The following is a 20609-nucleotide window of genomic DNA, read 5'->3' as shown; positions in this document are numbered from 1 at the left end:
GTTACATGGTAGAAGAAATTGGAGCAGCCAATTCAGAGTAGCGATGCTCATGAAAATATCTATAGAAAGGGCACAGAGCTGAAGCAGAGTGCCTATAATAAAGTGACTAGAGTCTATGAGGGAAGGGAAGGGTTATCTATTGTCACTTCCTTTTCTGAATATCGTGAAGTATTCTTAGGGATGACTTGGATGCTCCACCCCAAATGTGGGAACAGTACTACAAAATAGGTTGGACCTATAACAAAAAGTATTAGGAACTGACAGGAAGAGAAGTAATGTTAAGAACATAAAAGAACACCAATCTTTTTAGAGGCTAAGGAAGCTTTGTATGTAATATGTTTGTGCCAAGATAAACTGGATAGGACAGTCCAGCCAAGAAGAGAAAGAACACATTAACAGGATTGAGAGCGGATGAGGTAGGATTTTCTGGTGGTTAATGGGGTAGGCTTGAGTTTTTACTTAAAATTTACTAAGTTGTTGTGACCCTGTTTGAGGAAGTCAGTGTTTAAATCACTGGTTATGCAAGATCTCGAAGTTTCTAACATTATAGTACTGCAAGGTTTATCGAATGAGGAAGAGGAATGAAGAGTACTGTCATTGACGAAACTGTGAATAGGATTGAAGTCAGAGAAAGGAGGTCATTGATGTAAAGGAGAAAGAGCGTTGATGAGAGCACAGAACCCTGGGACTCTTGAGAATTGATGGGGAATTTTTTTTAAAGTGTGAATCCTACTAGAAAAACTGCAAGCATATCGTATATTACTATTTTGGGTGGACTAAGGTTTATATGAGTTCTTGGACTCCTTGGAGGTATCACATAATAATAATAGTAATAATAATAATTCGGAAATCGAGTACTTCAAGCCAACTCCCTTAATTGCCAAGAATTTCTCTTTCGTGCATAATGCTTTCGATGGAAAAGGCCAATTTGGAAAACAGAAAAATGTTGAAAAACTGAAGCAGAACAAACTGAAAAATTAAGTATAAAATAAATAGCTTGTCAGAGTGTAACAGATATCTATGCAAAGCAGGAAAAGCGTCACTATACAAATACTATATTAAAAAGCAAGGGATGTATCAAATGCTATACCTCCGTTTTGTATATTTGCAGACGAAAAGTCTGTAAACTGTATAGTTCAAATAATGCACTGTTATGAGCAAGCGAATGAGAAAGAAGGAATCTATTAATGAGTTTCTTGAATAGCTGAAGCTTGTAGTCCTTGGGGGGGAAAGAGTGCGAAGAAGGCTCAACTGAGCAGAGGTAATAGAAATAAAAGAAAAATATGGTTTTGGTAATTTTGAAGATGAAATGTGTAGATGAATGTTGATTAGCAGTCGCTCCTAATATTTGTATTAGGCCTACGGGAAAGTGGACAATTAAAATTAATTTATTCCTCTTCTACCTATAAAAGGAGGTATAAATTAGAAACAACGCCTGCAATAAAGTGAAGGAAGTAAACTCGTGAGGGAAGGGCCATCTTTTGGACGGCACAATAATTTTTTGGGGAGTTTGGTGAACCACCTCAAATGTGAAAGTAGTGTTCTAAAGAAGAGAAATCTGTCCAAGATGAGAAATCGGACATTTTGCAAGAAACTGAGATCTTTCCCGCGAGCATGAATACTCGGCTCTATTTCAGTAGCATTGCAGTTAACAAGTCTGTTCTCATCCCACTGAAGAATGGCAAGAAGATCAGTTTTGAAGCATTAGCTATGAAGGACCTTTAAGCTTATAATGTCTGAGCACTGCAAAGTTTGTGAAATGAGAAGAGAAAAACATCAACAAAAGGATGGATGGGATTTGAAGTTAGCGAGTTAAGGTCCTTAAGTTTAAAAGGAAGAGTACTGATCTGAAAATCTGAACAGAGAAAGCAGACCAGAATGACACATGCTGGTCGGCTTTCTCTGTAGAGTAGGAACGACAGAGTAGGAAACGAGTCAGTTATTTACAAAGGGTGAAAGGCAGAAAGAGGTGGTTTGCTAACTAGCCCTTCCCATCAAGCTTGATCAAATACCTTGGAAAGGTATTTGATCAGGCTTGATTAAAGTTTTCTCTTCTCTTTAATACAGAAAAAAATTAAGATATGCATTATAAAAATGATTTCTAACAGCTATAAAATTTCAAAGATTCAAACTTTGATAATATACTCAATGCACCAAGCATTAGAGATACCCACCTAATAGAATGTCGGTCCACCTCTAGTGCGAATAGCAGCCTGAACTCACCAAGGCGTTGACTCCACCAGATGCCAGAGATAATTCCAGCCATGCTTGTTGCAGCACTGTCCACAACTGCGCCTTAGAGGTCGGTCCCGGATACATGGATTTCATGTCTCGTTCTACCTCATCCCAGTATATATTCGATCGAATTCAAATACGAGGACTTTGGGTCACCGGATGGTCCCAAACTCAGATAAGTGTTCCTTGAACCACACTGGGTGGCTGCAACCTGGTGGGGCAGCGCATTGTCCTGCTGAAACAGACCATCGGCTGCACGATGCACAAAGGCCATGAAAGTGTGTAGGTGATCACACAGCACATATTCTGATAGCTCACAGCGTTTAAGGACTTATCTGGACACACTAAGGGACCTAATGTGTCACACGAGAAGGCTCCTCAAACCATCAGAGCCATCACCTACTTTTACAGAGCCGCCCTGCTCGACGGGGCAATGGCCTCATGCTGTCAACGCCACACCCTCCCGTCAGCTCGGTACAACTGAGAACGGGATTCATCAGACCACACGACTCTGGTCTACTCTGCAGTCCAGTTTTTATGGTCCCGACAACAGGCAAGACACAATGCCCAATAATGAGCTGTTTAGTGGTACATGATTAGGGCATCGGCTTCCACAGTTCATGGTATGTCGTACTGTTCGCTCGCTGAAGCTGCTTATTCCTCCCACATTGAAACTGGATGTGATTTGAGCCACCGTTGCCCTGCAGTTGGTCTGTAAGAGCCTGAACATCTATGTTGACCTCGCTCAATGGCGTGTGGTCGGCCACCACTTGTTCACCGGTACATCCGTTAAGAGTATACTCGCGGTAGACCTTTGATAGGGTTGCCATCGAGAATCCTAGGATTCATACCACTTGGGCGGTAGAATGATCCATCTAACCTGCGCCGAACATCCACGATCAAAGTCGCTAAGATCGCTACATTTGTCCATTTTGTCCATTGCGATACACTGTTGAGAAATCCATGTCTGCCTATTTCCTGCCTACATTTAATTTGGGTACGTTTCACTCTGGGAGATTCCAGAGTCAACTACCTATCACCTCTATCTCTAATGTTTTGTCCATTGAGTGTATAAAGCTTTACTATTCGTTAGGAGGTGACTTTTTTTGTTTCCTCACAAACTAGATTTCTTCATCCTACAAAATAGGAAAGCTAGTAGCAGAACATATGAGTAGTATGGGAGCAACTAATAACCATAACAAGATCAAGATAAGAAAAGGAATCGTGACGCGATTGGTTGTTCAGATGATGACGGCATTGTGTGCGTGACGTCATGAGTTTGTAATGTTTGGAATTTTTCTGGGGACCACCTGTGAGTGACGTCACGTTGTTTGTAGGTTCGCGTATGGAATTGTGGGTGTTGTTTAGAGATAAGGATTCGTGTTGTGATTGGTGGGGCACTATGAACCAAATAGGGGTAGGGTGAATGGAGGAAGAGACGTCCGTGTCCTGGATGTGTGTTGTTATCAGATGTAGATAAGTGACGTCATTTGTCACTTGTAAATAAGTAACGTTATTGTTTTGAATGGAAAAGGAAGATATATTAGTGGATAAGGATTCATGCTGTGATTGGTGGGATAAGGGTGAATGGGGAAAGCGACGTCAGTGTCGTGGAATGTGTGTTATGAGATGTAGATAAGTAAATAATTTGCATATGGCATTATGGGTGATGGATAGTGATTAGATAGAGTTTGGAATGCTTGGAGATAAGTGACATCATCTGCTAGTTGTAAATAAGTGACGTTATTGTTTTGAATGGAAAAGGAAGATATATATTAGTGGATAAGGATTCGTGCTGTGATTGGTGGGACATTTTAAACCAAACAGAAGCAGAGTGAATGGGGAAAGCCACGTCAGTGTCTTGGAATGTGTGTGTTTTGAGATGTAGATAAGTAAATAATTTGCATATGGCATTATGGGTGATGGATAGTGATAAGATAGAGTTTGGAATTTCGCTGGGGGCCTTCTGTCAGGGACATCATGTCCTTGACAGAAGGGTTTGTTTGGTTCGCGTATAGCCTTGTGTGTTATGGATAGTGATAAGATAGAGTTTGGAATTTCGCTGGGGGGGCCTCTTCTGTCAAGGACATCATGTTCTTGACAGAAGGGTTTGTTTGGTTCGTGGGTAGCCTTGTGGGGTGATGTTTCGAGATAAGGATTCGTGACGTTATATGTTTGGAAATTTCTGGGGAACATATGTCTCTGTGACATCACGTGTTGTTTTGGTTTGGCTAAGGAATTGTGGGAGATATTCGAGATAAGATATCGTGGACTTTCCCAGGGTGACAAACATAAGTCATTGTCGTTAGTTTTGTCTTTGGTTGTCTACAGATGGCAGTACTAATTTTCCAATACAGTTTGGGGTATTTCTTTCCTGATAAAGACTATGGGAATTCTTACAGTAGAGTTGAGTTGGCAGAAGTATTTAGACATTTCTGAATAATTTTATGCTGATGTCACTCAACCGCAAACATTAGACATGAAAAGTCGCTAATGTATCCCATGGTGATAATCTAATGTCAGTACCCTATGATTATTCTTATGAAAAAAAAAAAAAAAGACTATTCAGTATTAGAATTTTGCTTACCAAACATACGATCACTGGTCATTGAAATTACAAATACCACATGCTATGTTTAAGTTAAACAAAAAAAGACTAACTTACTTTTCAGAATGGGGCATCTTGGTTCTGAAAACAATATTTATTCCAAATTGTTGATTTTAACATATATTCACAGCACATAAACATACAAAACATATGAGTTGAAAGAACGATATTTCTGTAAATAACCAGCAAATCTAGTTGACTACTTTCTTTAGATTTCAACCCGTTTGGTACTTTTAATTCCTTCCCACAGTTGTTCATGCTATGTTTTCCCGAGCTTGGTGGGAAAGTCTAAACCCCGTTTTTTGAGGGTACTTGTTATTTCCTGTTTGGAATTCAGGGTACGGTTAAAGTATGGAATTCTGACAAGTGAAATGAGTTTTTTTTTTTTTTTTTTAACTTTACGGGATGCACAAAACACTACAACACAAACTTTTTTTCTTAAAACCAATACATATAATTCTAATCAATATGTGATATTTGTAATTTCAATGACCAGTGATCGAATGTTTGGTAAGCGCAATTCTAATAGTGAATAGTTTTTTTTTTCATAAGAAAAATCATAGGGTACACACATTAGAGTATCACCATGGGATACATTAGCGACTTTTCATGTCTAATGTTTGTGGTTGAGTGACATCAGCATACAATTATTCATGTCGAACCATTTACTTATCTACATCTCATAACCTACACATTCCACGACACGGACGTCGCTTCCCCATTAACCCCACCCTTGTTTAGTTTCAAGTGTCCCACCAATCACAGCACGAATCCTTATCCACTAATATATCTTCCTTTTCCATTCAAAACAATAACGTCACTTATTTACAACTAACAAATGACGTCACTTATCTACATCAGATAATAACACACATCCAGGACACGGACGTCGCTTCCCCCATTCACCCTACCCCTATTGGGTTCATAGTGCCCCACCAATCAAAATACGAATCCTTATCTCTAAACATCACCCACAATTCTATACACGAACCAACCTAACAACGTGATGTCATTCACACAGATGGTTCCCAGAAAATTCCAAACTCATGACGTCATCATCTGAACAACCAATCACGTCACGATCTTATCTTTATCTGGTTATTAGTGGCTCCCATACTACTCATACGTTATTTATACATTTATTTTATTATAATATAACTGCATATAACACGTTGTCCTCATAGACTCAGTTGCACCATCGTCCTTATTAGCTCCTGGTATGTACCGTTAAAAGATGTATAGGATACTATAATAGTACAACATAATTAAGTTTATTTTTTTTATAGCTACTGATGAACAATTTTCTTCGAAATTAATTTGTCATTTGTTAGTTTCTCCAATATAATTAAATCTAGTACTTCGATACTATGTGGGCCTCCATAGTCTCAGCCAGCGAAAACTTTATCAGGACTTTCAGTTGAAGGTGAGTTAGCTTGTTTAATATGTAGACGGAAATGTTTTTCTTCGAGAACTGGCCAGTCGAAATCATGCAATTTATACAAAACTTACTTATAGGCGTAGGGCTAAGCACCTTATCTTAGAATTATGGTTACGAAATCCAAGAATACATGGAAGATCGTGGGCACTTAAAGACCTGTTAAAATAATGATGATGAAAATTAGGAGCGCGAGGACGACGACGAAGGCTTGATCACTCTACCTAGATTTCGTACTGCATCAGTTTACTTTTGTCGAGTTTGTCTTCTTCTGGGTAATTTTTCTGCCTTCAAACACCTGCCTGTTTTGATGAACTCTCCACTTTAACATTTACAATTCAGCGAATGTTGCGTTTGCGCACCACGGCACGTGATCGCACGAAAGAAGACTTCTTGGTTTCGAATCTAGTCGGCGACCAGAAGAAATTTTTATAAGCCTTTTTTCGACCGGTTCCCAAGTTAGTCGATCTCTGGCACGGGCAAGCGGGTTTTTTTCCCGGAAGCTCGGGTTTTTCGTCCCGTAAACTCAAGAAAATCGACAGTAGAACCCACATTATTTCAGACATTAAATACGAGTGTTAGGGTTAGGGACCATGAGATGGCGGCACTTGTTGAGCCGTCTCTCTTAACTGCGTACCGCTTAATTAGTGATAGCCTTGGGTAATCTATCTCTGATTGGTACCAGTGGAGATTGAACTGCCCAGTCAGTCTCCAAAAGTTAGACAGGACTAAACGGCCTCGCCTACTCCCTATATACGGGAAAAAGGCGTTAGCTGATTTTTTTTATTTACATTAGCTGTGCTCCCACATTCATGAATGATAATTTTTAATTTTAATTTTTAGTTTTATTTCAACCCAACTCTCAGATTCGCAGATTAAAACTGATCGACCACTGTCTTGTACATATACCGTTAGTACAGAATTTCAGCTATTTTTTCCTCTTACTCCACATGACTTTATTCATTTCCGCAATACAGCTGTTTTGTATTATCTACGCTGAAATTTAATTTGTTATCTTTACTAATCTTATGCAGAAATAGGGAAAATTCTCCATTTTCTCTGGAATTCTCACATTCAGTTTTATTAACCTTTTTTACGGATGGGTACTTATGATATTCTATTCAGTCATGTGGTATTTAACCTCCAGAATTATGCAGTGCAGCCGCTGTAAAATTTTCATGCCTTCGTATTTGAGCAATACTACCTACTTCAGCTGACGTCCTATATTCAGGTGTCTGATTGACTTTTCATTTCAATTGAATATTTTCACCATTGTTCTGTTTACTGATTGTTTCATTTAACAGTCCTCGAAAGTATTTATCATCCACACATCGATATATACTTCAATTATTTGATTTTACACACACTTTTCTTTCATTTTTCGCTATATTGTTTCTACTGACTTGTTTTTTTTTTCTTTCGATGTTTTACGTGATTTAATTTTCAAATAGAAATTAAACCGAAATATTATACTATAAGAGATAGTCAATAGTGTTTGATTAACTTTATCGTGCTACAAAGTTAACTGACAGTGTTAAACTATTCAATGCAGAAATATTGGAAATAGCATTAATAAGTTCATTTTTAGGTATTTCTAAAGGTCAAGTGGTGTGATATTACTATTTAGATGTATATTTCTTAGACAATCCCAATATTTTAACCGATGTTTCCAACTATCGACCAATCAGTATCTCAGCAGTGGTGGTGGTGGTAGTGAAGATTTTGGTCAGGGCTAACATTTAGAAATGGGTTGACAGAGAATTTCTACTTAGCAATGAACAACATGGATTTATTAAGGGAAGGTCATGTTTTAGCAATTTGCTCGCATTCTATAATAATTTTACCATTGAGCTAGACAAGGGAAACGGATACACCATGATTCTTTTGGATTTTGCTAAGGCTTTTGACAGAATACAGCATGGAGGACTGTTGCATAAATTGGAGAATGTGGGATCCGATTATAAACGTATTAGCATAGATAAGAGGATGGCTGACTGATACATATCAAAAAGTCGTATATATGGAGTATGAATCTGCAAGATTGAAGGTAAATAATAATTGACCAAGGATGATTTCTTGCTCCACAATTATTCAATCTGTATATTCATGACCTTGGGAAGGATTTGATATGCGACACATAGCTATATGCTGATGATGCAAAGATAGGTAGGGCAATCAGGAATGCTGCTGATATGCAGTACATACAGAATGATTTGAATAGGCTGGAACTGTGGGCATGGGAAAATGGTTGTCAGTTCAATGTTAATAAATACAAGGATATGCACTTTAGTGTGATTAGATATCCAATGTCGTATTATACGATGTGATTATTATTATTATTATTTTCATGTTGAGCCCATACACGAGGTTGATAGATTAAACCAATGTACTATAGGTACGATGTATGAGTAGAAGAAGATATTATTCTATAAGAAACTGATCAAGCTAAGGATCTTGGAGTGTTAGTGCTATTTTTTATGCAACTTATCTGTTGTTATGTTTCCTAACTTTTCTCTATTCTTTTTTAAGTTTGGATTCTTTGCAGCTCTTCTTCAGGTCATCGGTATTCGAATATTTCAATGATGCGACAAAAAAATAAGTTTCATAATATTTGCAAACTGAATTTTTTTTCCAGAGTCACCGTCAAAACACACTTTGATTAATTAATTTTAGTTATTGAGTATGCTAAGTGATATTGAGCAAACGAAGTTGAGGGTGTAGTTTTTCTCACATACTCTATATCAGAGGTCGCTGATCTGTGGTTTGCGGACCACTGATGGTCCGAGGGAAAATTTTAGTGGTCCGTGGAGAAATTTGGACACCGACACAGGATCGTTGACAATTTTCGTCTAGAGGCGCTTTTTTTTTTATCGGTCCACCGGCTTGCGAACGCTAGTACAACAATCAAACCCCCCGCCCCCCGTGAATACCGATTCTCGTCCGATTGTTTTATTTTGTTGAAGCGAATTGTCGTCTGTCAACACTATATTGGTGTTTTTCCTCACGATACTCTTCTTAGGTAAGCCACCAGTGATGTTTTTATTTTAACTGTGCACGGTGTGATATTTAATGGCATCGAAGAGTTTGAGTTTGATAACTGTCATTTCTTGTTTGGTTTAAAATTAGAATAAAATAAACCCACAATGAGGGAGAAAAAAGCAACCAAGCATTTTTGGTAATACTTCGCGTAACCGTGAGTTAATCAATGAATCAGAGCCTCCACAGCTCCCGCCAGGCACCATCAGGAAGGACATTACAACTAGAGGAGGAAAGAAGAAAAAGTTCAAGGTTTCAAGAAAATATGATGGGAACTACTTGAAGTTTGAATTTATTCAAGAACCTGGAAGTGAGCTGGATCCACAGTCGCTTTCTGTCGTGTGTTCTTTGAGTTTATGCAATGATGCCATGAAACCTTCGAAACTCGCCAGGCACTTGCAGTCACAACACTCAGATTTAGCTAAGAAGCCAGTTAAATATTTTCAAATGATGCGTGAAAGTATGCAAAAGCAAATAAGTTCATTAGCAAAAATGACTGTTGAAGATAAGTCCCTAGTAAAGGCTTCTTAATTGATAGCACTTCAAATCGCGAAAAGTAAAAAGCCGTAGACGATTGGAGAAGAATTAATTAAGCCTTGCTTGTTACAAGCCTGTGAGGAGGTTTTGGGGAAACAGGCTGTCCAGAGACTGAAAGTAATTTCTGTGTTCGCTAACACCGTAAAGCACAGAATCAAACACGTGGCAGAAGATATTGAAAATCAAGTGATGGAAATGATGAAAAATTCAACGATTTATTCAATTTAACTCGACGAATCAACAGACATAACTAAAAATGCAGTTCTTCTTTGTTTTGCGAGGTTTGAATGTCAAGGAGAGCTAAAGGAAGAACTCCTCTGTTCGCTCAACTTGCCGGGTAGAATAACCGGCTCTGAGATTTTCAATGCACTCAACGGTTATTTACTGAGACACAGTATTGAATGGAAGAAATGTGTTGGGATATGCACAGATGGTGCCACAAGCATGACCGAGCATCTCTCAGAAGTTGTTACAAAAGTGAAAGATGTTGGACATCCAGACATCTTGTTTACTCGTATTTTACATCGTGAGCAACTTGCGGCGAAAAGAATGTCTCGAAACTGCAAGAAGTACTCTCTGATGTAATTAAAATTGTAAATGAAATTCAGCACAAAGCGCTCAATTCTCGAATATTTGAGGCACTTTCTGAAGAAATGGGCACTCAATACTCATCTCCACGCTGAGGTGAGATGGTTGTCGAGAGGCAAAATACTAACCCGATTGTTCGACTTGCACCAAAAAGTCAAGTTATTTTTCCAGCAACAAAATAAATCGAAATTCCTAGATCTCTTGTCCGACGATGATTGGCTAGTCAAGCTTACATACCTGGCGGATATTGTTTCACTGTTAAACGAGCTAAACATGTCCTTGCAAGGACAGTTTACGGATGTGTTCACACTGCGAGGTAAAATGGATGCATTTCAAAAGAAAATATTGTTGTCGCTGCGGTTGGCTGAAGAAGATCTGCAAATGTTCCCGAATCTTGATGAGTATATGAAAGAAGAGGATGTCAACCGACAGGTAATAACCATTGTTCGACAGCACTTACGGTCGCTCACAGAATCTTTTGGCCGTTATTACCCAAAGGAAGAAGACCCCAGACATGGCAATAATGGATCCATGTGGATAATGTGGATAATGGGTCCATTTTTCGCGAAAATTGAAGATAGCAATTTGAGCATGAAAGAAAAAGAAAGCCTAATCGATCTATCATCCGACGACAGCCTCAAAACTAAATTCCACTCGTCCTCATCAAGACATCATTTTTGGCTCTCTGTAAAAAGTGAATACTCAATGCTGAGTAAAAAAGCCATCAAAATTCTGATTCCATTTGCAACAACCTATTTGTGTGAAAAGACATTCTTATCTGTTACGGCAATTAAAAACAAGTACCGCTGTCAGTTTGAAATAGAAACGCTCTCTGTGTTGCAGTGACATCATTGGAGACAAGAATCCATAAACTTATTTCAAACAAGCAGCAACATGTATCATACTAATAATTTTGTTATAATTAAACAAGTGCATTTCATATTAATAAAATGCAACTTTTATTATCATTATTTTATACATGTTTGTATCTTTTTTAAAAAAAAATTCATGTTAGTGGTCCGCGAGATTCAAAATTGTGAGTTTAGTGGTCCGTGAGGTCCAAAAGATTAGCGACCGCATAACAGCCGAAAATTGAGCTCTTTGATTTCTAATCACGTTGTGACGAGAGGACTCTTTATTTGAACTTTGTCAATCGAAGATTAGTTAGTGGATCTCATATGGAAGTAACAGTTTTTTTTTTTTTCCTCCCTGGAAACTCGGATTTTTAATTCCAAGTAACAGGCAAATCGGCCATGAGAACACATGCAATTTACGGACAAAAAAATACTATTGTTGTTGGTGGGCGGTAGATGGCGTTGATGGTAGTAGTATCGTTGTGTTGTAATTGGAGAATAATTGAAGTAGTATGAGAGACGGCGTGATGTATTGTATGTAGCGGAGTAGAGTAGAGTGCCTTCCGGTGAGGAGTCCTTGGACTCCTTGGAGGTGTCTAATAATTTTTTTTTTTATTACATTGCATACATTTGTTACAGTTATTATATATGTTACATACATTTGTTTACATATGATACATTACTTACATTTGTTTACATGTGTTACTTACATTACGTACATTGGTTTATATATAATACATACGTTACATACATTGGTTTTTATGTGATACGTACATTACATGCATTTGGTTATATATGATACATCTTGGATGAGAACTAATTTCTTTGCTTTCATCCTCGAAGCTTATATGTAAGCTTATCTGAGGATGACACCAGTTGGTTATTATGAATTTTTTTTTTTTTTTTTTTTTTTTTTATGCTGTGTTGGGAAGCTACGAAATCTGTGATTGAGAAATTCGCGCGCGCGCACTCACACACACACACGCACAATAACTTGGAATGCATTGATGCATCGCTGAACTGGAAGCCTGAACGAATATATTGTGTTTCATTAAGTTTGTATGGTATTTTCATTAAGTTTGTATGGTGCGTGTTTCTTTTTCACAGTATGTCCTTAGAGCTCTTTTCAGGCTATTGTAATTTGTAAGGTTTCTGTATTCAAAAGGTAATTTGTTTATCATGTCTGGGATGTAGAAGTTTCGCGTGGCCTTTCCGTAGTGATTATGTATTTATATGTGATATATGTGATATAATTAGTAGTCTGAGGTCTTGTTATACGCTAAGTATTTCTGACTGTCCTGTAGTTGGCATCGAAATAATGTTTTAGCAAAGCTGCATAGTGACATAAATGTTTTGCTGTCAGTATTTTGTGTTCTAACATTGCAATGTTTATAAGGTCGTGATTTTCTCTTTCTTCCCAAAAGATCAGTTTTGTCATTTTGTATTGTAGCGACATTAATCTATTTAATTTGTAGAGTGCACAGAAAGCATACGTTGTTATAGCGTATCTTAGTATATTTTGGCATAGTGCTTTGTATATTAGTGTTTTTAGGCGTATGGGAACTATGTATTTTAATCTGTAGAGTTTGCCACTTATTGTTCGGAGTTTGTTGTGTAGATGGTTTATGTGGCTATTCCAGTTCATATCTGCATCGAAGTAAACTCCAAGGTATCGTATTGTTTCAACCTGAGTAATTGTAGTGGTTTTGCTGTTCTGTGTGTTTTTTGTGTTGGAAAGTGGATGTCGGATGGTTATATATTTGTTATCAACTGGTCGAGTCAGTGGATTTCTGAATATCATTAATTTTGTCTTTTCTGAGTTTAGTTGTATGGAATTTTTCGTGAGCCAGTCTATGATCAGATTTATATCATGTTGCATATTTGTTTGGGCTATGCTTGCGTTATTATGGATGGATATTATTGCTGTATCGTCTGCGTATTGGAATTTACCTTTGAGTGGTAGCTGATTAATATCGTACGTGTAAATGTTGAATAGAGTTGGGGAGAGTACAGTTCCCTGTGGTACTCCATAGGTTACTGGTAGCTCTCTGCTTCGGTTTGATCCGATACGTGTGATATGCTTTCTATTTTGAAGGTAGCTTGGAAACCACCTGTGAAGAGGCCCGTCTATTCCAACATGCCTCAGCTTTTCTAACAAGGCTTGATGTGTAAGTGTATCGAATGCTTTGGTTAGATCGATAATGACTACCATGGCAATTTTGTTATTGTCTAAGGCGGTATTAATTACGTCTGTAAAGTCTTCCAAGAGAGATGTTGTTGCCTTATTTTTCTGAAAACCATATTGTGTTTTGGGGATAATATGAAAGATCTCAGTGTATGCTGTGAGTTTCCTCAGTATGATCCGCTCCATAATTTGATTGATAATTGGTAATGTTGCTATGGGTCTGTAATTGATGATTAAATTTCTTTTTCCATGTTTGTATATGGGTGTGATTATGGCAGTCTTTAGCATATCTGTCCTGTTTTAAATATTTTATTTATTCGTTTTAGTAGGATAGGACTTAAACTAGTTGCATGTTGCTTTATATCTTTAGGTCTGATACCATCTATTCCTGGGCCTTTGTTTGGTTTGATTTGATTTATTGCAGAGAGAAGTTCTGCTTCTTTTATAGTTGGGAACCATAATGCCTGTTTTGATTGTGGTCCAAGTGGAGGGTCTCGTTTTGTGATTGGGGGAATATTTCTGTGCAGTTCTTGGATGGATTCTGCAAAGTATTGGTTAAAGTCATTTGCTAGTTGTTGGATAGGTTTTGTGTCTTTCTTGAAGCTGTGTTTTATGGTTTCGGAGACAGTGGTGTTGGGAACAAAATGTAGCATCTCATTTATCAGATGCCAGGTTTGTTTCATGTTTTTTTGTGCAGAGGTTAGTTTGTCTCTGTAGTAAATTCTTTTTGCATTTCTGATTTGTGCTGTAAGACGATTCCTTGTTATCTTATATTCAGTTTTTAAAGCTGTGTTATTTGGATATCGCTTAATTCTTTCCATAAATAATAATAATAATAATAATAATAATAATAATAATAATAATAATAATAATAATAATAATAATAATAATAATAATAATAATAATAATAATAATAATAACTGTTTAACTAAAATTGAATTGAATGTTTTAATTATGTGTGAACATAGGACAAAGTACATTAGTACATTCCGTCAATTTCTGTGGTCCATTCTTCGAATGGACCATGGAAATTGACGGAAATGGACGTATATATACGAGTCCAATCTAAAAAAAAAAGTGTTTTATTCATACGTTTTATTGGCAATTTCCATGGTCTTTCTCACTTAAGTTTCTGCACAACACTCGGAGAAAAACCAGGCATCTCACTATTACTCATCGTATAATCATCGAGCTGCCTGGGTTAGTATCTTATGTTGCACGCCCAAAGTGCAAGAACTTAAAAGTCCTGCCCAGCACCTGTGTGTATATATGTGTGTGTGTGTATATATATATATATATATATATATATATATATATATATTTCACTTATTTGTACATTTTGATTCAAATGTTTATTTACTTATTCCCTCTAATACTATACTGATATAACTTTCACGTTTTTAACAATTCAATTACACAAATAAAATTTTTGAGCTTTCAAAAATTTAAGGGGTTTATATTCTCACTAAACTCATCCTCAAATGGCCGTATGCAAAATCATAGTAATGTTCTGTTTAATTATAGTATTAATTAGGTAGTTCACTCCACGTCAAAATATCAATAATACAAATAACTGTCAAACAAAAGCAAACAAATCATTCAATATGATCTGAATGAGAAGCTTAAGAACTACATCGTATAATTGGCTCTACATTCAGGAAAAAACGTTAAGTGTGTGTGGCAAATATATCCTCTCAATCAGTATAGTCTGAGCCCTTGAGAAATGTAAGCAAATTTTGGCAGGTCAATAACGATAAGTTAAGTTGACAACATTAGCTAACAACACCTCAATTCGGATATCTCTATATAAGAATACAGTTTTTGTTTGTCAAACACGAATGTGAATCACGTCATGTTCCCATGGCAACAGCAGATTCCACTTACGTCATCAGCATTGTAATAGACAAGAGTCAGCACGCGCCACTACTTCTAAATGCTTGGCGTTTAGAGTCAAAATTACGTCCAAATATTCTTTGAACTTGATAAGGGTGAGGGGTGGGGGAGGAAACAAAATAGGTCATATTTTATTGCTGCTCGAGGATCTGCATATGTTTTGACAGCTTATTTTCATATCAGATGTAAGTAACAGTATGCTTTAACAGACAAATAATGTAATGGAATTTTTACGGAAATCCTTTCATATAAGGCATTATTATATCCTGACATAATTCTACTTCGATGGAGTAACTACAATTCTTTCTCTCTCTCTCCTAAACACACACACACACAGGAACCTATTCAAATCTCTTCGAGAGATCTGAATAGGTTCCACTCTTACAGTTTCAGATTTCTCCCAGTTTCGTAGCTTATCAGTGCATTCGCTGAGCTTGCTCACCTCCCAGTAAAGACACTACGGGGTTTCGTTGTCACGTCACTGCCTGGTATTAGCATATGATTACTTTCCGCCTGCAGTCATTTAAAGGGAAGTCGCCGTTTTCTGAATAGGTAACGATATTTAAATTGGACCTTTTGCTCTATGCGCTTCATTTGTAATAAAATTCATAACATATTAACCGTGGTTCGCAGCTTCGTTTACATCGCAAAACTAGGACTGAATGACCTATACCCGTAACGCAATGTTTTTATTTAATTCATTATTTTTTATTTATATCAAATATGTGTATAACCTTTCATAGTGAATTTACTAGACTGTCAACATGATATCGAAAACTACATGTAAGGTCACTGCATGCATACCAATTCCAACAAGAAGTGTCAAATCTGACACTCAGTTCCTTACAGTGTTTATCCTAATATAAATTATAAACAAGCATGGATTGTTTATTACGGTCGTTATTATAATACATCATAAACAGATGTCCTGAAAGTGAAAAATCTCGTTACTGTCATTTATTTCTTGCGCTTAAGCTAACGGTCTGTAGCTAGCAAGAATTTAAAAACTACATGCATCAAAATGTATAAAAATAAAGCTTCGAATTTTAAAATTTCTAAGGCCTTTTTAAATAAAGATGAATTAATCGGTCGTATAAGGAAGTAGAAGTTTATCTTCTCGGATGGCCAGACTATCATTCCCGTATATTATTATTTGTATAGAGGCACCTCCAGAGTCAGGGACTCATTATGGAAGGGCCATGAAAGGGGTATAATTCCATAGTGTCTCTTTTATATCTCCTTTTACTGAAAACATGTAGCGTCCACTGGCAGCTTATTCTATTCACCCACCACACGTTGAGACCAGGATACTCAGATTTTCCCTGACCATACCCTTATTTAGTATCCAGGAATAAATCAGTGTTCTCCTCCCACCTGTCATCAGATGCAAAATTTCCCTGTATATATATATATATATATATATATATATATATATATATATATATATATATATATATATATATATATATATATACTGTAAGAACCCCCCCCGTATTAATTTGTATTCTTCTTCTTCTATTTCTAAAACTTTGATGGCCACACCCCAGTCTATCGTCATATGCAATGTCCCACAAACCACATATATGATTTTGGTACCGGACCTTTTTCCCAGTTTCCTCATTTCCATCAAACTCAGATGATCATACCTCAGCATAGTAGCCTAGAATATGCCTTATCAAGGCCTCGTAGAGTGGAAAAATAACTTCTTTATTCCTACAAGTTAGTATTTTCTTCAACATTATCTGATGCGATGTCTCTAAACTTTAACTCACTGTCTACCATTACACCTGTCTCTAGTTTCATTAACCACTTGCAGAAAATTCCCATTAATACAGCATTCAGTCAGCAATGCCTTCAATCCACAATGCATCACGTTTCACTTGGTAACATTAAACTGACATTCATTAATATTTGCCCATAGAATCATTCTGTTGAAGTCGGTCTGCATTTTATATATAACTGCATTTTCCCCCTCCAGACCATCTCCCAATATCATTAATATAGAAGTAAACAGTAGTGGTTCAAGGACACCCAGTAGCACCCCAATTAGCCATCCTGTCAGTATGTGCGTGTGTGTGTAGTTGTGTGTAGTTGTGTCTTGATCTTTAAAAGCCACTGCTTTCGATTTTTTCCGTTGAGATCCTTAGCCTCAATCTTCGGCTTTAAGTTTAGAGCAGCTTTTTAAGTTTATCTCCAGGATCAGCAATTATTATATGGTCATCTATAGAAATGAATATGTGTATATTGAACAGTGGAGGACAGTTCAATACCTTTCTATTTTCTTGTTATATTTCTTTCAGAGATGACAGTTCAGCGTTTAATCTTATCTTGTATTTCGCTTACCCATTAGTGGGCCAAATCATTTTGTGCTACTAATGGACAGGCGGCGCACAATATCAGTCTCTAAGTATGAATTGACAGCTCCATTTTCTTCTGGTGAGACTTGTGCAAAAGGATATCTTCTTAGTTAGAGAAAATGTCAATTGATTTCTTCTTTTCCAACCCTCATCTGCATACTACACACAGCATTGATGTGCTAATAGATTCTTCGATCTCACGTGCGTGGGATCGATATTATTTTTACATATTCTTATATTATTTTTTAGCTCTTAGAATTAATAGTATTCGATATACTGTATATCTCTTATGTGTATGTGTGTGTATATATATATATATACAGTATATAGTTATACGTGGAGCATCTTCAAGACTAGGCTATAACATTTTAAATGTGCAAATGTTACTAGAATAAACCGAACAAACTCGAGGCTTGCGTCATAGTTATGACATTACTCATAAATCGAAATGTATGTGCACGTACAACTGGATTCCTTTTGCTATCTCATGGGTTATTTAAATATTCATTGCCAAAAACATTTATGCTACTAAGTTAACCAATGGAAGCCCATAATTACGGTTAGGGGCAGAACTTGTACCACAATGAATATCATATATACAGACGTATGAAATATAATTTACATCTGAATTGTATATATATATATATATATAATTAAATGCAGTTTCCTAAACCAATCTTATGTCAAAACGTTTACTAATATTCTTAGCTTTAAGCTTAGGATTCGAATAGCTTTATATTAGTTTTTAGTTTTAAAATTTTTAATTAAAGAAAAACTTTAAAAAATACAATGGCTTTCTGATGTACAAAGTACAAGAACGCCTATGCATTTTCTGTTTATCCTTTTTTATTAGTAAACCTGCATTTGTTTTCCTTCGATTAAATGCAAAATGAGAAATATGCAAATATGATGGCAAAAACGAATTTATTACAACGATATCTGTATAATGCTTTTGTCACGTGCTCTCTATACATTGGGCGCTATGGTCTCTTCCTCATTGTTCTTGTCTTATTTATTAACATATTTAAGCCAAACACAACAGTTCTTTTTTAACAGTTGACTCTCTGCTGCTCAATTACTTACAACTCTTCTCCTAAAAATAAAAAAAAATAAAAAAAACCCCACTTCTTTCTAATTTCGTTAAGGTTAATTATATTTTTCTCACAGTATGTTCTAATAAATACGATTATTTCCTTCTACGAAACTCAAAATAAAACAGAAAGCAAAGTAATCGATAAACGAATTTAATAGTATAAGTAAAATAATCATGGTTATCCCTTAATTAAACTATGTTTTGTACTAAGAGCTGCACCTGTAAATAATATTAACAAATAAGCTAAATGAACTTATTCAACAAATAAAAAAGAAAGAAATTAATAAATTCCAAATAAATGAAATATGCATGAAAATATTATGAAAATTTTACTAACCTTTATAACTTTCGTTCAGAAAATAATCATACATGTTATCCGATAAGATTCACATAAAAATAAATTTAAAAATATATTTTGAAGTTAAACGTTATTATATTTTCTTTCTGATAACCACCAACGCTTATTATGAAACATGAAATGGAAGTATTTTCTGATCACCTGAGAATACATTTACCGAGGGAAAAAAAAGTTTCTCTGATAACCTTGAAATCATCTGCGTGTTAGCGCATGCGAAGTAGTAACGTGAAATGAAGCTATTAGATTAGAAACTACTTTATCAATTAAATTTTCGATAATTACTATAGGAAGTTATCGGTCCATTATCATTTACCTTGTAAATGTTAAGCAAAGATTATGTTCATTATACAAAATATAAATATCGCTATATTAACTACGAAATTGAAAATAAATGCTTCACGTAATATATTTGAATTTCAAAGCTTTTATCCGATAAAGTAACTGTTTTTTCCCAGCTATCTCCGAACATGCAATTTAATTATAAAAATAAAAAAAAGTGTTCGTAGTGCAATCTAATACAATCTATTTAATTTAAAAATTAAATATATTGTTCTATTTAATTACGTTCTAGGAGAATAAGATTTATTTTTATTATATTTATTTTTATATAATTAATTAATTTCATTTTTATTTTATTGATTTTCATTTAATTATATTTTATTTTATTTACTTTATTATTATTCTGAAATGTTGCCTTAGTATACAAATTGAAGAACGAAAATACAGATGATAGTTGGGGAGTTTAAGTGAGCTTCGCCAAATGGGGAAGAATTAGCCAGAAGGTTGGTCGATTTGAAGAGCTTCTGCTACTAATGGCTTGCAAAAAGTTAAGCACGTTTGAGCGCGGTTAGTAGTTGGAAGGGATAAATCGTTCCATGCTGTTAGTACACTCTCCCTCGATGAGTCTTTGGACTCCCTGGAGGTGTCACATAATAATAATAATTAGATTCGTTTAATACATCATTTAGTATGCAAAGTTTGGGGTTACCGGAGAGGACATCATCACCGCTCTCCAACCAGGAAGTCGTGTGTTTGAATTTCACTAAGAACATGAATGTAATGTTTCTGAATGTCATCAGGTGGGAGATAAATTTTGTCGTCCTGTGTGAGGCGGCCTGAAGCGACTTAAAAAAGTTACAGAGAAATCACATATAATAATAATAATAATAATAATAATAATAATAATAAGGATACTGGATAAATAATGAGACCGGAACAGACCAATATGGTCTATATCCGTAATTAGCGTTATGATGATGATGATGATAATAATAATAATAATAATAATAATAATAATAACAATAACAATAATAATAAACTATTTCTTTATTATGGCTGAAGAGATTTTAAGCGCAATTTTCGTTCCAATCTGACCGGCTACAGGGAAAAATATGTCGAATTTATATACTGCAATAACTCTGCTTAGGCTG

General features: G+C 35.9%; 1 protein-coding gene across 1 annotated transcript in view; it reads right to left on the bottom strand.

Moving 5' to 3' along the window:
• Nucleotides 1–19223, bottom strand: part of LOC150093134 (choline/ethanolamine transporter flvcr2a-like) — a 203069-nt gene extending 183846 nt beyond the window's left edge. Inside the window, exon 1 of the mRNA XM_090413323.1 lies at nt 19159–19223. The gene's annotated coding sequence lies outside the window, so the exon portion shown is untranslated. The remainder of the gene's footprint in view (nt 1–19158) is intronic.
• Nucleotides 19224–20609: the final 1386 nt, after the last annotated feature.

This window comes from Typopeltis vanoorti, chromosome 24 (genome assembly GCF_054136105.1).
Source record: "Typopeltis vanoorti isolate ZY-2024b chromosome 24, IOZ_Tvanoo_1.0, whole genome shotgun sequence".
Taxonomy (NCBI): Eukaryota; Metazoa; Arthropoda; class Arachnida; order Uropygi; family Thelyphonidae; genus Typopeltis; species Typopeltis vanoorti.
Note: the sequence above shows the minus strand (reverse complement) of the source record. Positions and strands in the feature narration are given on the sequence as shown.